This window comes from Lutjanus erythropterus, chromosome 11 (genome assembly GCF_056507025.1).
Source record: "Lutjanus erythropterus isolate fLutEry1 chromosome 11, fLutEry1.hap2, whole genome shotgun sequence".
Lineage (NCBI taxonomy): Eukaryota > Metazoa > Chordata > Actinopteri > Lutjaniformes > Lutjanidae > Lutjanus > Lutjanus erythropterus.
Window position 1 is genome coordinate 8,406,324 of NC_139327.1, and position 18,537 is coordinate 8,424,860.

An 18,537-nucleotide genomic window follows, 5' to 3' on the forward strand; every position below is an offset into this window, starting at 1 on the left:
TTCATTTTTAACAGGGATGGTCCAGTGGGAGAAACAGGATGAGAAGACCTGTTCTCTTAAGTAACCTGGTTCGTTTGGTTCATTCACCTCTAGTGAACCACCATGAACAACTCTTTCAGTTCTCCACCATAGCTATACACCGACCAGGTATAACATTATGACCACCTGCCTAATATTGTGTTGGTCCCCCTTCTGTTGCCAAAACAGCCCTGACCCGTCGAGGCATGGACTCCACTAGACCCCTGAAGGTGTGCTGTGGTATCTGGCACCAAGATGTTAGCAGCAGATCCTTTAAGTCCTGTAAGTTGCGAGGTGGGGCCTCCATGGATCGGACTTGTTTGTCCAGCACATCCTACAGATGCTCGATTGGATTGAGATCTGGTGAATTTGGAGGCCAAGTCAACACCTCAAATTTGTTGTTGTGCTCCTCAAAACATTCATGAACCATTTTTGCTTTGTGGCATGGAGCATTATCCTGCTGAAAGAGGCCACAGCCATCAGGGAATACTGTTTCCAGGTCTGCAACAACCCAGCCAGCACACGACCGACCTTGAACGTTGAAATGTGGTTGAAATTATGTCAGTTGTTGTTTCAACGCTGACACAACATTGAAACAACGTTTAATGCAAATGGTTGTAAAAAGATACAGAAAATTATCATAATTCAACACTGAAATTTCAACAAGATCTGTTTCAACTTTGAAACAATATTGAAACGACGTTTAATGCAAATGGTTGTGAAAAGCTTAACAAAATTCTCATAAATCAATAGTAATAAAAAATAATCAGGCAAAATAATACCAGAAAAAATAGATGATAATAATGATGATAATAATAATAATAATAATAATAATAATAATAATAATAATAATAATAATAATAATAATATTACCAATAATAATAATATGAGTGTTATACATAAGTAAATATAACTGCTAATCAATAGTTTTCATGTTATATTGTGGACTAATTTTGACTATTAATTTAAATTCCAACAAAATCGCAGGACTGGAAGCGTTTACATGCTCTTATTTTGAAGTTTCTGCACTTCCTGTACTAACGGTTGACCTACACTGACAGCGTAGCAGACCAGGCTGACCATCTCCTTGTGTCTACTACTACAACTATCAACTATCAGCTCTACTGGCATAACTGTAAGTAGTTTACACAAAACAAATACTTGTTTAAATATTTGTTTGGAAATTCAGTGTGTATACAGACTATATTAGCTACACAGCTAGCGTTAGCAAGCTAACAAGCTATGTTGGCAGCTTGGCTTACCAATGTAGCAGACACACTGGTAATGATACATGAACATGACACCATGTCCTCTTGTTCTGCTATTTTTTTTTTTGAGTTTGTGGGCTTTGAGAAGATAAATAAACAATATTTTCTGCAACATTTGATTAGCTCCCGCCGCCCCTGTTGGCTGAGCCTGACCGTTACATTTTGACCTGACGTGATGATGTCACGCCAGAGCAGGGGAATTAATTAAATTCACACATTTTGAACCCCTTGTTTTGTACATTTTCTCACAGGAAGCTTATTATGTACAATATTCTGTTCTAATCCTGTTCTGAATTAATTATTTTTTTTTTATAAAATAATAATTTAACGATACACAAACCTAGAACTTACTTACTTTTTCTTTTCTTAGATGTAGCTGTATGCAGAGTTCCAACGTCTACAGAACCATCTTAACACACTGTGAGCTTGACTTGCCACACTCCTCAACTGATGACCTTATTCAGACAGACGGCTTCCAAAACACGATGCACGATGAGCAGGTGATTATGCATTTCACAAGTTCAATCTTTGTGTAATGTTTTATTTTAATGTTCAAATGAGCTTTAATTCCACAATTGCTCCGTTCCATAATCTGTGTTTTTGCATGTACATGTTCTGTCTCTGATTGCACCAGATAAGTCAGCACATCACTTGTGGATTTATTTCAGATGTTGTAGTGGCTGGTTGGTTGGAACGGTTTGGCAATGGGTTTCATGAATAAACTTGTCACAGAATTTACACAATTTTTATCTTCTTAGGAACTTCATGATATCAACACAAGTTGTACCTCTGTTCTCCCTGCCCTTCCTGTGTTTCTGCGTGAGGAAGTTTTTATAGTGTGTGGTAAGAAAAATCAGGCCCATTCTTTATTAATACATTCATATTTTTTATTTATTTCTAAGGATAACCTAATCAACATTTCTGTTCATGTGCCAATGTTAGCCAACCAGTAAGCAGGCTAATTTTCAACTTGCAACATTTTTATGACAATCAACCGTAATCAAAATGCTATGCTCATCACAGCCTTAGTTTCTATGGTTTTTCAGTGGATGCGATTATTGAATGATGCTTCTTTCATTCATTTAGGATGAATTGGGTGAACCAGATCTTTGGGATGCATCAGCTATCTGCTAAATACACTTCACCAATGCAAAACATGGACCAAATGTGTTTGTTTTTGATAAAATCTATATCTTTGAGAAACATTAATGAAGATGTGTAGATAGATAAATTGATAGATTTAGACGGATTCATTTGTACATGTTTGTTAGGGAATTTTCCAATCTTTAGGCAACATGCTAAGGCCTTGGACATATTGAGAGACCTACACTAACTTTTAACAGACATACTGTCTCCTTCAGACAGTAGATGCAGCTGTCTTCTCCTTTCAGATAAACAAGGGAACAATCTGATAGTGTCATTTTGGCGGTTGAGGTGGGAGAGGTGTTGTCTTGTCTCTCGGAACAGAGAAGACGTAAACTGTAATCTGGTTTGGATAACACTGACCCTGACCTGTGGAGCCAGGGGCATGGACCTGTGGTCTCAGACCTTGTGTATTCATAATTCCTGTGTTTGGATTTACAGACCAATAGGCTAATTCAGTGTGTTGGGTCTGACCTTATTTGGGCATAGGTTCAACATGACCTTGTCCGTGAATGATTAAAGACTTTCTCGGAGGACTGAAACTCCAGAACTGAAGGGAACATCAATACCAACTGTGCACTGGTTATTCCTTCATTCTCCTTGATCAAGTATTATTAAACCAGTTTCAGCGTAAGACATATTGGACTCCTGTGTACTTCCTTCTTCTGATGTATGGGGAAAGGATAAAATCCACAACCGTGTTTATAGGTGACTGTGTAATTTTTCTTCTTCACTTTGAGGTTCATGGCAGATTGTCAAAACGATAAGTAAGACCCTAACCCTAACTCTTAGCTGGGTTTATGGTGAATAAACAGATAGGATGCCAGTGTGTTAAGTACAGGATAAAACATGCAAAAAAAAAAAAGACTCAAATTAACGCATAAAAAGTCACAAACACGTATCAAACAGAGCTGAGACTACGCTATAATTCATTATTTCTGAGTTTTTGAACAGATTGCTCTTACCATACTGTACAGGTGTGTCTCTGATCTTCACCAGCTCTGCCTATTTCCTCACTTCAAAATAAGGAGGTGGAAGATTTCCTAATAGCTGCAATTTCCCAACAATACTTTATGCTGATGACATGACATCAGCTCCTGTAACTGTATAAAAGAAAAGCTCAACATTCAGAGCAACACAATAACAACCTCCTCAACCGTCTGAGAGACAGTCTGCTGAAGTTGTGAAGACTTGAAGGTAAATATATAAATGTTTTGTTTGTTTTTGTGTAAGGTTGGTGAAATGGTGATGTTGCTGATATTTTGGAAAAGCTGTTGATGTGAACAAGTCTTGAATGTTCTCTTTTCAACAGGTGTGATCTCAGTAACCATGTTGAAGGTTTTCTTTGTGCTTGGATGCCTCCTGAGCCTCACTCTGGCTCATCCTGTAAGTGTAACAGTCTCATACTCAATATCAATACCAGTGTTCTTATATGTTCATACCATATAATGTTGTAATAGTATAACGCAGGCAATATCAGACTGTGTGACTTATGTATTTTCTCCAGATGGAGGCAGAGCACAAACGACTTGCTCGATCAGACTCTGGTTCCAGCGAGTCCAATGAGGTGAGTGCTTTCTCTAGAATTCAACATTCAACACACCTGAATGTCAATCACTGTAAAATTCCTGAGAAAACTTCTCTACTGTATATCTGACAATGTATGTTTTTGATTTTCTTGAAGGCTGCCACCACCATCCGTCCAACACCAGCAGCCCCAAGACCACCTTCTCAACAGTTGTGGTTTTTTCCCTTTTTCTTCCGACCTCATCGACCTATTCGTACTACTACAGCTGCTGCTACAATATAACTGTCTGAAATTTAACCATAAGTCAATTTCAACATCAGTTTTGTTTGTATCATGTTTCATTCTCCTTTCAAATTTCAGTGATGTTGTCTTGTGTTTTCACCCTCATCACTCAAGTCACCTGTATTTCATCTAAACATGTGGATAGATAGATAGATAGATAGATAGATAGATAGATAGATAGATGAGACATGAGACACTGCATTCATGGTTTCATCACATTTCACATCTGGGGAATTTAAATATAATCTTCTATGCATACTTTGTCTACAGGTACTCATTAATTTATATATATAAAGGCTGCTGACATTTTACAGTCCATATAAAAGACTTTAAATCAGTTTGTATTAATTGCATCTTGCTGTAAATAATAGCATCAGTTAAGTATAAAGGAAACAGTTTTATAATTGTTGAATGCCAACTGAGTATTTTTAGATTGTCATTAGTCAGATCTATACAGTACTATGTCAGCAATGGAGAAGTGTCTGGCTCAACACATTATTTGGCTTCTTTATATTTCTTTAAACCAATCACAATAGTCTTGGGCAGTGCTAAACCACTGGCGGAGCCAGACAATTTTCATAGGGGTGGCCAGACTGAGACCATTGCTCACACAGGTGTGGCAAAGAAACTGATATCTTATTACCATCCTTCTACTGCACATGCAGAGTCTGTTGGCACCTTCACTCGTGGCGCACGTTAACTACTACTACTTCTTCTTCCCCAGCTGGAACACGACTGACCTTCAACGTTGAAACAAAATTCACATAAATCAACATTGAAGAAGATCAGAAAAGACTCCCGCACACTGTCTCGCTTTCTGTTAATTTATTAAATATCCAACAACGTTTTGGTCCGGACGACCTTCATCAGGTACACTGGCGACACCTGCCATACCCAGATAGCACGCATACGTCTCGCCGACGTCGGCCTCAGATCATGCGTCGGCATTCTACTCCTGACGTCTGTAAATGCATCGGAGAAGCATCGGCCCATAGCAGGGACATGGTTTGCTAGAGGTCAGGATTATGCACGCCATTTCAAAGTCGGCGATAGGTTGGCTGTGGATCGATACATTGCATGTTATCCAATTGGTGCCAACGGAAGTGAGAGCAGGCTTTGGAGACGGAGAGGCTACTTCATGTCAGCCAGGACTAGTCTTCAAGTAAGCTCACTTAACGTAAATATATAAAAAATAGCTGTTTTATAAATATGACATACAGGGTTAGCAAGATAAGTCGGGATTTAGCAACAGAAGTTGTTAAGCCCTGACTGGGTATACTAGAACAGGTGAAGAGCCCAGATGCCGACTCCTAACAGGCTAGCCAGCTAGCTTAGCAAACATTAGTTGCTTAGACCTGACCAGCAAATGTATCAACTATTTAGCTCTAACTTAATTTAGCCATTGCTAGGTAGCCATAAGTCTTTTCAGCACATGAACAGTCTCCATCTAGACAACAAATCAGTGTTGAATTTGGGAAAGGGTCAGGTAACATTAGTTAGCGTTAGCTGTTAGCTAGTAGCTGGTGGGCTTCGGCATTTTTACAGCTGCGGAGTTAACTTTAGTAGTTAACTGGCAGCTAATGAAGGGAAGCTCTGCTCTGCTCCATTTGTAAATATGACTCGGTGTAACATTTTCTCATAGTTCAGTACTGGTTATGGACTTTTGTTGGTGTGTTTGTACTGTAAGTGAAGTTAATATCCACTTGACGTAGGTGTGTGGAAAACACAACAGACTCCAGTTGTTTCTGTCATGTCCCTCCAGTCACCCCCCCGCCTCTCCTGTAGAGCTGGCCGGAGTTCATCAGCTATCCGCGGTCAAGCCGGGGCTGTCAGACCGCACCGCAAAATAATACACGCCAACTTTTTGTGGTTCATATGTTCAAGTCATGCTTTCTGCTGGTGCTTCATAAGGTGTTGCCTGTGACACTGTATGAATCATGGGTTATTTGGAGGTCTTGTTGTGGTGCTTTTTAACACGTTTAATAGCTAAAGAGCATAGGGGCTAATAGTATTAGCTACAGGTCTCTTATCAACTACGGTGGCTCTGTAAGATCAGACAGCGGCCGGGAAAAAAGGCACAGCTACATTTTCTTTCTTTGGTGTGTCTATTTGTACGTGTTTATTTGCAGTGGTGGACAAAGTACTCAACCCCAGTACTTGAGTCAAAGTATAGATACTCCTGGTCAAATATTACTCAACTACAAGTGAAAGTTGCTCAGTCAAAATTTTACTTGAGTTAAAGTACTAGAGTACTTGGTTTTAAAAATACTTAAGTATTCAGAAGTACACGTTTATAAAAATACTTAAGTATTTAAAAATACAAATTACAAAGTACATTTTCTAATATCAATACATGCTGTATTGATTTCATGATGCATTTACAGAAGCTTGTAACTCTGAAACCATCTAATAATGCACTGACCTGCTTGTAGAATCACTCTGCTACACAAAGTCTATAGAAACACCTATAAAAACTTCAACATAGAAATACAATCAAAAACAAAAAGAACAGTTATTGTCAATTTCTGATGTAACTGTATTAGAATCACTGCATAAAAGCAGATTGAAGCTAAATGTAAGGAGTTCTCCAAGTCTGTTAAATAACTGAGATTTCTTTCTGTCTTCAGAGGCAGTATATATACATGAATTATGTGGTATTTTTCACCCCAATAAAAACAATCCAACTTTAAAACTACCTGGAATAATTAATAATTATAATATCATCTTGAGATTTCATTTTGTCTTTGTCCTGTTATCACCATTACCGCTTTTTGTTTGAATGAAAAAGGGAGAGCTTGCTTGTTCTTGTTACAGAGCGCCTGGACATATTTCTGCTTTTACATCAGTCCCATTTGAGAGGAGCTACTGTGATTGTTTTCTTGTGTTTTGTGAGAAACACAACATTTGACCAACTGCATTTTAGAAAAGAAAAAACAGCAACAGCTGACTTCAACGATGTGCTCAGTCAAAAAGTAACAACAACCTTCCTAGAAATGTAGTAGAGTCAAAAGTGCAATATTTGTTTTTGAAATGTAGTGGAGTGAGAGTACTAAGTTTCCACAAAAACAAATACTCAAGTAAAGTGCAGATACTCAAAAAATGTACTTAAGTACAGTACTCAAGTAAATGTACTTCGTTACTGTCCACCACTGTTTATTTGTGAAGTATGGGTATAATATTGTATAGTATAAGTTAAGTGAACAACATGGGCTCATGTGTTTTGTCTTTTTCTCCCCTTTGCAGGCTCATAAGTCTGCCAGCAGTCCAGACCGTGCTGTCCATGTGCGTCTCCTGACCGGCCACCTGTATGTTTTTATATGTTCTGTCTTGGTTATCTTTTCTGTGCTGGAGTTGTTTTGACTATGCAGTCCGAAATAAATGTATGATCATTAACTTGAATCGTTTGTGTCTCTTTATTTTATTCACACACTAAATTAGGAAGCTATTTTGATGGCCAAGCATATTGTTTTTTATTGTCATATTACCATATTCCTATCACATGTAAGATGAGATATTATGATAGATATTATGAGATATGAGATATTTGCTGATAGAATGATTCAACCTGAATAAATAAAGGTCATAGAAGCTGTAGAGAGGCTACGCTGTGCAGCTTTGATACATCGGCCAAACGTTGTCTGGAGAGCATTTTCAACCAAATGCCGACGTCTTGGCGACGTCTTCCCAATGAGCAAACGCTCTCCATACCATGTCGCAGCATTGCAACTTTATTCATCGTGCCGACGTCAGCAAGACGTAGGCGTGCTGTCTGGGTATGTTGGCAGCTTGGCTTACCAATGTAGCAGACACACTGGTAATGATACATGAACATGACACCATGTCCTCTTGTTCTGCTATTTTTTTTTTTGAGTTTGTGGGCTTTGAAAAGATAAATAAACAATATTTTCTGCAACATTTGATTAGCTCCCGCTGCCCCTTTGGCTGAGCCTGACCGTTACATTTTGACCTGACGTGATGATGTCACGCCAGAGCAGGGGAATTAATTAAATTCACACATTTTGAACCCCTTGTTTTGTACATTTTCTCACAGGAAGCTTATTATGTGCTTTTCAAAATTTAATACAAATGTTCAGATAGCTCATGCGTTATATTGTTGTTGTCTGTTTACACACTGTGTGTTTGTCTCTCCCTAGAGTCAGACAAGTCCAGATTTTCAAGGAGCAGTGAGCAATCCTGGAGAAAGGCATTTGATTGTTGAGTCTCATTCTCAGATCATCTCATACGGAGACTTTGGGTTGGTTGCTTGAGCTGAAATAAGAAGCCAAAGAAACCGAGGCACTAAACCTTCACACTCCAACATCTCAAACATGCAGAATCAACTTTGTGTGAAAGAGCTCATGGACCTCTGACCTGTTCTTCATATGCAGTCTGAGGTAATGTAGTTCAGCTCAGTGTAGTTTTGCCAAATTTGATTATTCTTGAAATAATTAATTGGTTTTACTGTGAATGATTTATTTTTACTTTATAGATTTGTTCGCAATAAGATATTGAGTTTATGTAGTGACTTTTATGTTATAAACATTACTAGTACAGCTGCAAACAACATTTAGTCATAATTACAATATTCTGTTCTAATCCTGTTCTGAATTAATTATTTTTTTAAATAAAATAATAATTTAACGATACACAAACCTTGAACTTACTTACTTTTTCTTTTCTTAGATGTAGCTGTATGCAGAGTTCCAACGTCTACAGAACCATCTTAACACACTGTGAGCTTGACTTGCCACACTCCTCAACTGATGACCTTATTCAGACAGACGGCTTCCAAAACACGATGCACGATGAGCAGGTGATTATGCATTTCACAAGTTCAATCTTTGTGTAATGTTTTATTTTAATGTTCAAATGAGCTTTAATTCCACAATTGCTCCGTTCCATAATCTGTGTTTTTGCCTGTACATGTTCTGTCTCTGATTGCACCAGATAAGTCAGCACATCACTTGTGGATTTATTTCAGAAGTTGTAGTGGCTGGTTGGTTGGAACGGTTTGGCAATGGGTTTCATGAATAAACTTGTCACAGAATTTACACAATTTTTATCTTCTTAGGAACTTCATGATATCAACACAAGTTGTACCTCTGTTCTCCCTGCCCTTCCTGTGTTTCTGCGTGAGGAAGTTTTTATAGTGTGTGGTAAGAAAAATCAGGCCCATTCTTTATTAATACATTCATATTTTTTATTTATTTCTAAGGATAACCTAATCAACATTTCTGTACATGTGCCAATGTTAGCCAACCAGTAAGCAGGCTAATTTTCAACTTGCAACATTTTTATGACAATCAACCGTAATCAAAATTCTATGCTCACCACAGCCTTAGTTTCTATGGTTTTTCAGTGGATGCGATTAGTGAATGATGCTTCTTTCATTCTTTTAGGATGAATTGGGTGAACCAGATCTTTGGGATGCATCAGCTATCTGCTAAATACACTTCACCAATGCAAAACATGGACCAAATGTGTTTGTTTTTGATAAAATCTATATCTTTGAGAAACATTAATGAAGATGTGTAGATAGCAGTGTTGGGAATAACGCCGTTATAAATAACGCCGTTACGTAATGGCGTTATTTTTTCACTAACGGGGTAATCTAACTAATTATTTTTTCCGCTGTTACAACGCCGTTACCGTTACTGACGGTCAAAAGCGGTGCGTTACTTACTCTGAATAAATTGAAGAAACTACCAGCTGTAGCGACTCTACTCTGCTCTGTTTATTTGTCATCCAAGACTTGGGGTGCGTTCAGGTTCGAGAATAGCGCACGTACTTCTTATGACTCCAGGCTGTTTGTCCCTGCTCATTCAATTAGACAATGCTTTCCAAAGCTTGCTAACGTTTCTGTGTTTGCTACACCTGAATGCTAGCCTCGTTCCCATCCCCCACTGTCAGCCAGCAAGAATGCTGCTTCCATCTTGAGGACGGCAGACGCTTTGAGGCTGACAGGAGGAGGAGGGGGACGAGGCTACCTGAATGCACCCCCTGGATAGATGCGATAGAAGTGATTGTGATTGGCTGAGGGTTAGAGTCATGTGTCATGGTAAGCCAATCAGAGCCGGTGTTTTCACACACAAACCGGAACAGCGCGTGCGGCAAACACACACACGCAAAACAGATGCAGAGGGATATGATGGCAGAGCATTTTTCAAATTCTTTGACATACAACAACTTCTTTTTAAAGTAACGGAAATAGTTACTTTCCCTGGTAACTAGTTACTTTTACTATAGAGTAATTCAGTTACTAACTCAGTTACTTTTTGGAAGAAGTACTGAGTAACTATAACTAATTACTTTTTTAAAGTAACGTGCCCAACACTGGTAGATAGATAGATAAATTGATAGATTTAGACAGATTCATTTGTACATGTTTGTTAGGGAATTTTCCAATCTTTAGGCAACATGCTAAGGCCTTGGACATATTGAGAGACCTACACTAACTTTTAACAGACATACTGTCTCCTTCAGACAGTAGATGCAGCTGTCTTCTCCTTTCAGATAAACAAGGGAACAATCTGATAGTGTCATTTTGGCGGTTGAGGTTGGAGAGGTGTTGTCTTGTCTCTCGGAACAGAGAAGACGTAAACTGTAATCTGGTTTGGATAACACTGACCCTGACCTGTGGAGCCAGGGGCATGGACCTGTGGTCTCAGACCTTGTGTATTCATAATTCCTGTGTTTGGATTTACAGACCAATAGGCTAATTCAGTGTGTTGGGTCTGACCTTATTTGGGCATAGGTTCAACATGACCTTGTCCGTGAATGATTAAAGACTTTCTCGGAGGACTGAAACTCCAGAACTGAAGGGAACATCAATGCCAACTGTGCACTGGTTATTCCTTCATTCTCCTTGATCAAGTATTATTAAACCAGTTTCAGCGTAAGACATATTGGACTCCTGTGTACTTCCTTCTTCTGATGTATGGGGAAAGGATAAAATCCACAACCGTGTTTATAGGTGACTGTAATTTTTCTTCTTCACTTTGAGGTTCATGGCAGATTGTCAAAACGATAAGTAAGACCCTAACCCTAACTCTTAGCTGGGTTTATGGTGAATAAACAGATAGGATGCAAGTGTGTTAAGTACAGGATAAAACATGCAAAAAAAAAAAAAAGGACTCAAATTAACGCATAAAAAGTCACAAACACGTATCAAACAGAGCTGAGACTACGCTATAATTCATTATTTCTGAGTTTTTGAACAGATTGCTCTTACCATACTGTACAGGTGTGTCTCTGATCATCACCAGCTCTGCCTATTTCCTCACTTCAAAATAAGGAGGTGGAAGATTTCCTAATAGCTGCAATTTCCCAACAATACTTTATGCTGATGACATGACATCAGCTCCTGTAACTGTATAAAAGAAAAGCTCAACATTCAGAGCAACACAATAACAACCTCCTCAACCGTCTGAGAGACAGTCTGCTGAAGTTGTGAAGACTTGAAGGTAAATATATGAATGTTTTGTTTGTTTTTGTGTAAGGTTGGTGAAATGGTGATGTTGCTGATATTTTGGAAAAGCTGTTGATGTGAACAAGTCTTGAATGTTCTCTTTTCAACAGGTGTGATCTCTGTAACCATGTTGAAGGTTTTCATTGTGCTTGGATGCCTCCTGAGCCTCACTCTGGCTCATCCTGTAAGTGTAACAGTCTCAAACTCAATATCAATACCAGTGTTCTTATATGTTCATACCATATAATATTGTAATAGTATAACGCAGGCAATATCAGACTGTGTGACTTATGTATTTTCTCCAGATGGAGGCAGAGCACAAACGACTTGCTCGATCAGACTCTGGTTCCAGCGAGTCCAACGAGGTGAGTGCTTTCTCTAGAATTCAACATTCAACACACCTGAATGTCAATCACTGTAAAATTCCTGAGAAAACTTCTCTACTGTATATCTGACAATGTATGTTTTTGATTTTCTTGAAGGCTGCCACCACCATCCGTCCAACACCAGCAGCCCCAAGACCACCTTCTCAACAGTTGTGGTTTTTTCCCTTTTTCTCCCGACATCATAAACATATTCCTGCTACTACAGCTGCTGCTACAACATAACTGTCTGAAATTTAACCATAAGTCAATTTCAACATCAGTTTTGTTTGTATCATGTTTCATTCTCCTTTCAAATTTCAGTGATGTTGTCTTGTGTTTTCACCCTCATCACTCAAGTCACCTGTATTTCATCTAAACATGTGGATAGATAGATAGATAGATAGATAGATAGATAGATAGATAGATAGATAGATAGATAGATAGATAGATAGATGAGACATGAGACACTGCATTCATGGTTTCATCACATTTCACGTCTGGGGAATTTAAATATAATCTTCTATGCATACTTTGTCTACAGGTACTCATTAATATATATATATATACACACACACACACACAGTAATAAAGACTTTTATGTCTGCACAGTACATATGTCACGTTGCAACAGATGGCCAAAAGTATGCCACACACTACCTTCATAACTGTTAAAGGGATGGTTCATGTTATTTAAAGTGTGGTTGTATAGTCAGTCTATAGTTGCTCACAGTAGATGGCAGTTGACACGCCTTGAGTTTGGAGAAGCAGCAGGAGTACTGGTGTAGGAGAGCTAAACAGTGTACTGCTGTATACAGGGTAAGCAGCAAAACATATTTAAACCACTTAAAAGTGTTCTTCCCAACAAAAAAACTATTTAACTGTGATGGTATTCGTCTATGCTTCTACAAAACAGGGGGCGTGTTGACATCCATCTACTGTAGGTAATACATAGACTCTCAATTGCTTTATCAGTTGTCATGTTATTAGTATTATATGATTATATGTCTTTTATATTTAACTTTAATGATCCCCTTTTACTTACTAGTTAATTGTATTTATTATATGGATGTTCTGTTTGAAGCACACTGAATTGCCCCTGTGTATGAAATGTGCTATGTAAATAAATTTGTGAGATGTTGAAGAAAGATCGCAATTTCAAAGTTGATTCATCTTTCAAAATCAAAACATAATTCAACGTTAATTCAATGTTGACACAAGACCTAAATTCACCTATGTTGAATTCACCTACGTTGAAACAAGGTCACGAAACCAACGTTGATTCATCTTTCAAAATCAAAACATAATCCAACCTTGATTCAACTATGATCCATGACGTTGATTCAACAGTGAAAAAAGTTAAAATGCCAGCTGGGAATGCTTAGGTAGGTGGTACATGTCAAAGTAACATCCACATGGATGGCAGGACCCAAGGTTTCCCAGCAGAACATTGCCCAAAGCTTCACACTGCCTCCGCCACTTGCCTTCTTCCCATAGTGCATCCTGGTAAGCAACGCAAACGTACCCGACCATCCACGTGATGTACACCTTTCTATCAGAACCAGCATCAGCTTCTTCAGCAATTTGAGGAATAGTAGCTCGTCTGTTGGATCAGACCACATGGGCCAGCCTTCGCTCCCCACATGCATCAGTAAGCCTTGGCCGCCCACGACCCTGTCGCCAATTCACCACTGTTCCTTCCTTGGACCACTTTTGACAGATAGTGACCACTGCAGACCAGGAACACCCCACAAGAGCTGCAGTTTTGGAGATGCTCTGGTCCAGTCATCTAACCATCACAGTTAATCCCTTGTCAGACTCGCTCAAATCCTTACGCTTGCCCATTTTTCCTTCTTCTAACACATCAACTTTGAGGACAAAATGTTCACTTGCTGCCTAATATATCCCACCCACTAACAGGTGCCATTCACTTCACCTGTCAGTGGTCATAATATTATGCCTGATCGGTGTATAGTGTGCAGAAAGGTGCAAACACAAAGCATCTGATATTTCAGGTTCACGGACAGGGCCATCGATCTATCGATACAGAAGCCAGTTAAACTGAAATGATACCTTCTGCGTCTGTGAGTGTGCGAAGGTCCACTGGGGTCCGTGTATGTGTAGGTCCTGTGCAGAGTCTGCGTACCCCCACTTGTTTCCATGTGACCTCTACAGACGCCGATCTACTGTGCATATGTGGGACACGTCCTCAAAGCAAACTTCAGAAATTACACTCTTACAAATAAAGGTGCTAACTAGAACCATAAACGGTTCTGTGGCTTTTCCCCATAGGAGAACCCTTTTTGGTTCCTGGTAGAACCTCTTATAAAGCTTGCTTGGGACCCTTTCAGAGAGTTGTACCTAGAACCCGACATAAGGAGTTAAACTTAGGACCATCTGTCACAGGTTCTAAATGAGAATCATTCTATTACTATCAGTCTATTTACATACCTCCACCTTGTACAAGAACCCACCTGGGGGTTCTACTAAAGAACTTTTTATAGTCCAAGGATTTTATCTAGAAACCATACTAGGGGGTTCAGCAAGAGCCTTTTTATATTCCGAAGGTTTTATCAAGAAACTACCCTGTGGGTTCTATCCTTTAATATTACTTTTATATTACTATATTTATATTATATTACTTGATGAAAGAATTCTTCAAGGATTGTTGAAATCTCTGAACTCTTTCTTCCAAAAAAGGTCCTTCAGAAGTACATATTTCTGGGTAGAACATCAACCCTTTAGGAGGAACCCTTTTGCAATCATCAAAAAAAAGTTAGTATAAACAAAACTAATATGTGTTCATGGTGTCTGCAACTGTCCATGTACGCATCAGTTAGGGTCTGTTATAGAACCCTTCATTCAGATGTTGCTTGTGCTCATTTGTTATTTTAAAATGAAGACGCATGGCAAGTGCACTCAAAAAAAACATGTTGTGATGTGCATTTGTTGCATCGTGCCTTTTTTTCAGGTGCATGTGTGGCGCACAGAGATGGAAGGGTATTAACTTTCTTGAATGCAACAACAGACAACAAGTATCCTATGACATGCCTCACCCTTTCCCCTCCAGGGACATCACAACACCCGGTTGAAAGTTCAGTCAAACTTAAACTCATTCTGCTGTACAGCCTGTCAGATTCTTAATATTTTGACACCAAAGGATCGATGCCTGGAGATATTGTTGTTATGCTGCTAGTTGTAACGGTTAATGGTTGTGTTTGCGAGCATATTGTTGCTCAACAGTGTATACCAGGGTATTCCCAATCGCTTAGTAACGGCAGGGGCAGTAATAGCACAACCTCCCAGGCACCTTGGATAATAAGATGAAATTGTTACAGCTGACATTTTCCACATGATTTTAGATACATCTGAATGCCCCCTTAGGCTACTGATATTTCAGAGCCTTGGTTGGGGCCGTACACTTACATACATACACACACAAATCAGGTTTACAGCTTTGATGGACACAATTTGTTCTATGTCAAAAGTACTTAACAATCTGACTGCTTTCAACAGTTTGCATTCATGCAACTCTAATTTAATGCAGGTCAACTTAAAAGTTTACAATTTTCCAACTCAATTATTTGTTTTGCCCAAACATAAAAACAGTGCACCTTCACAACCTAATAGTATGGTTTCAGATACAATATAACTGCTAATGTCAGCATGACCTGATGACAGCAGATTTAGTGAGAAAACTTAAAATGGAGATAAGAATAGCAGGTTAAGGGAACAGGGTGTAATTTTAACTTCCATCACTAAAGCAGGAAGATGAATGAGACTCATTCTAAACATAACTACTACACTTAAGGCAGACTAGACTAACACATCCAACTAAACAGCCCCCCTGCCCCTGCACTCTCTCTGCTACCAGGGGATGAGAAGAGGGGATGGATGGATGGATGGATGGATGGATGCATTTTGCTAACAAGAGCTAACAAAGACACCCTCCCCCTCATCCCCTCTTAAACCTACTGCATGTGAAACTTCTGCATATGTTTACGCTGAACAAACACATCCAGGGCCATAAATTCCCAAACGGGAAGTTGGCAGTTTGATTCATGAGAACATTTAGAAAAGAAAAGCACTTAAAAAAAAAGAACAAAACACCAGGCAATTAACAGGAGCATTGTCCTCTGCTGCATAGAGGCTATCTGAGCCAGGATCATAATAGAGTGAGGCTTCTGTGACACTTCAAAAGCCTTTCTTCTTCGCTGTAACATATTTCCAGATTACAGAGTTAGCGGTCTAAATATTGGTTTAACTTCCCTTGCTTTCCTGTCACATGTGCAGTCTCCCACCCACTGGTTACTGCTCTAGCCTGTGATTTCATTCGCTGGGAGACGCCCACCCAAACGCTCTCCCACCTTTTCAGCCAGCGACCATGAAAAGAACCCAAATGGGCGCTCGACCACGGGGTTTCAACTTCTGAAATGTGGATTCTGCTGCCTCGGAGTAAACGATAATCACTCTTGTGGGTGTTCACAGCACGACATGCATTGTATTGTCTTTGCACAGCTTGTGTATAATTGCATACTTGCATTGTTTTCTGACCCCTGAAAAAAGGTCAATCCTTAACTGCACTTCAACACTTATTAAATATCTGTTAATGTCTACCTCTGCTACTACTCTCTTCCTTCAGACACATTTTCTGGTAGGAGGAATTTGAATTACAGTGGTTGCAAATGGGCTTCAAAATAATATGGTAGGAAATGTGATGGTGATGAGGTCATTAGGTACCTTATATTACCATGAGGAAGCAATGCTCCAAAATTCTCATACGAAGGAAGGAAATCTTACATATTTATACAACTAATGTAAAAAAAAAAGCCTTGTTTGAGAGGATGGGCATCACAATCCTGTAATTATTCCACACAGGACTTTGTGAACAGCAGGTCAGAGGAGCAGAGTAGCCAGTGGCCCTGTGTGAAGTGGGATGAAATGTAAATATAATAATCTATCCCATACAGCAGCTACAGTACAGTGGGCGTTTTCATTTATCATGGGATGGCATTAGCCACAGCAGCAGAACCGGTCATAAATCATTTACTGGTGTTGTTTTATTTATTTATTTATTTGTTTTTATTATTAATACAGAGTGGAGTTGTTGCTGTATACTCCAGTTCAGCTCAGGCCAGCAGGGTTCAGTGCTGAATGAATATAAAACTTAATAATGCAAGAATGGTCAGCTAGAATATTTTATTATTATGTGTAAAAAGACAGGTAAGAGTTCAGCCGTTCTTGAGAATTGGGACAAATCATGTCCTACCAATAAATAAATATATATATATTAATTAAAATATATAAATAAATTAAAAAACCTTGAAAAATGAATAACACCAACACTTAAATTCCATTCTTTTGCTGAAAATGTATTCTTTATGGGCACGTAATACATGTAATTCATGAAATATTTTGGTTTACTTTAATAATTTTGATGGAAATTGATGACTGAAACTTGCTCTGTGCAAAACCCCTCATCCCAGACAAGAATTCACAACTTCAGACAATTTAAAAATGTGTTAAATGCCTTTGAAATCTAAAACTAACACTACCTACTGATAATATAGGTATAAAAATGTGCAATTATAATAAACTGTTTTAAAATATAATTTCTTTATGAAAATGTTGGCCCTTTAAAGTTGTGTCCAAGATTTCTGTCAAGTCTGCCTTTTTTCTTAAAAAAAAAAGTTCTATTTTTTGACAAATTCATTAAATAATATCCCATCAGATGTGTCTCAACCATAACATGTCAACTCTGTGCCCTTCTAAATGAAAGCTTAATAAGAGTTATGGTTTAAAAATGTGCATTTTAAGAAGAGTACTCTGAGCAACTTTAAAAAATAAAATTGCAACTCACTATGACAATGCTGTGAAATGAAAAAATGTAACATTTTGAGAACTCTGTAAGACATCAACTCTGTCAGATTTTCCATCTGATGGCATTGTGGGAGTTTAATAAAATATTTAATCACTAGAAGATTGGCCCATTGCAAGGTTTAATAGCGAAGAGTTTTCAATGATGAGTGAATATGACACTGTTTTGATGCAGTGACAATGCCAAAAAAACGTATTTGCAATGATGTCTGGCAAATCCTTTGGTGGAAAAAAATCATGCAATTTTCTCACCTCACAATTAGAACTTGAAGGGTGCTGGAACCAAGACAGACTAGGACAGCACTCAGTTCTGAGTTTTTAATATTGCCATCTGGCAAGACGCCCTTCTTCAGTGTGTGTATTCTGGCAATTTCACAATTAATATACACAGGTGGGGTTAACTGTAGGTGACTGCAATCTAGCACAACAAGTACATCCCAACAGAGCTCCCCACAGCCTTTCCAAACTCACAGTCTCATGATATAAGATACAACGGTGGCGGGCTGACAGGGCCATCAGGGCCTTCTCTGCTGGAACTGTCAAAATCAAAATCACATATTTTTTCATGATTACATTAATGTGTGTCCGAAT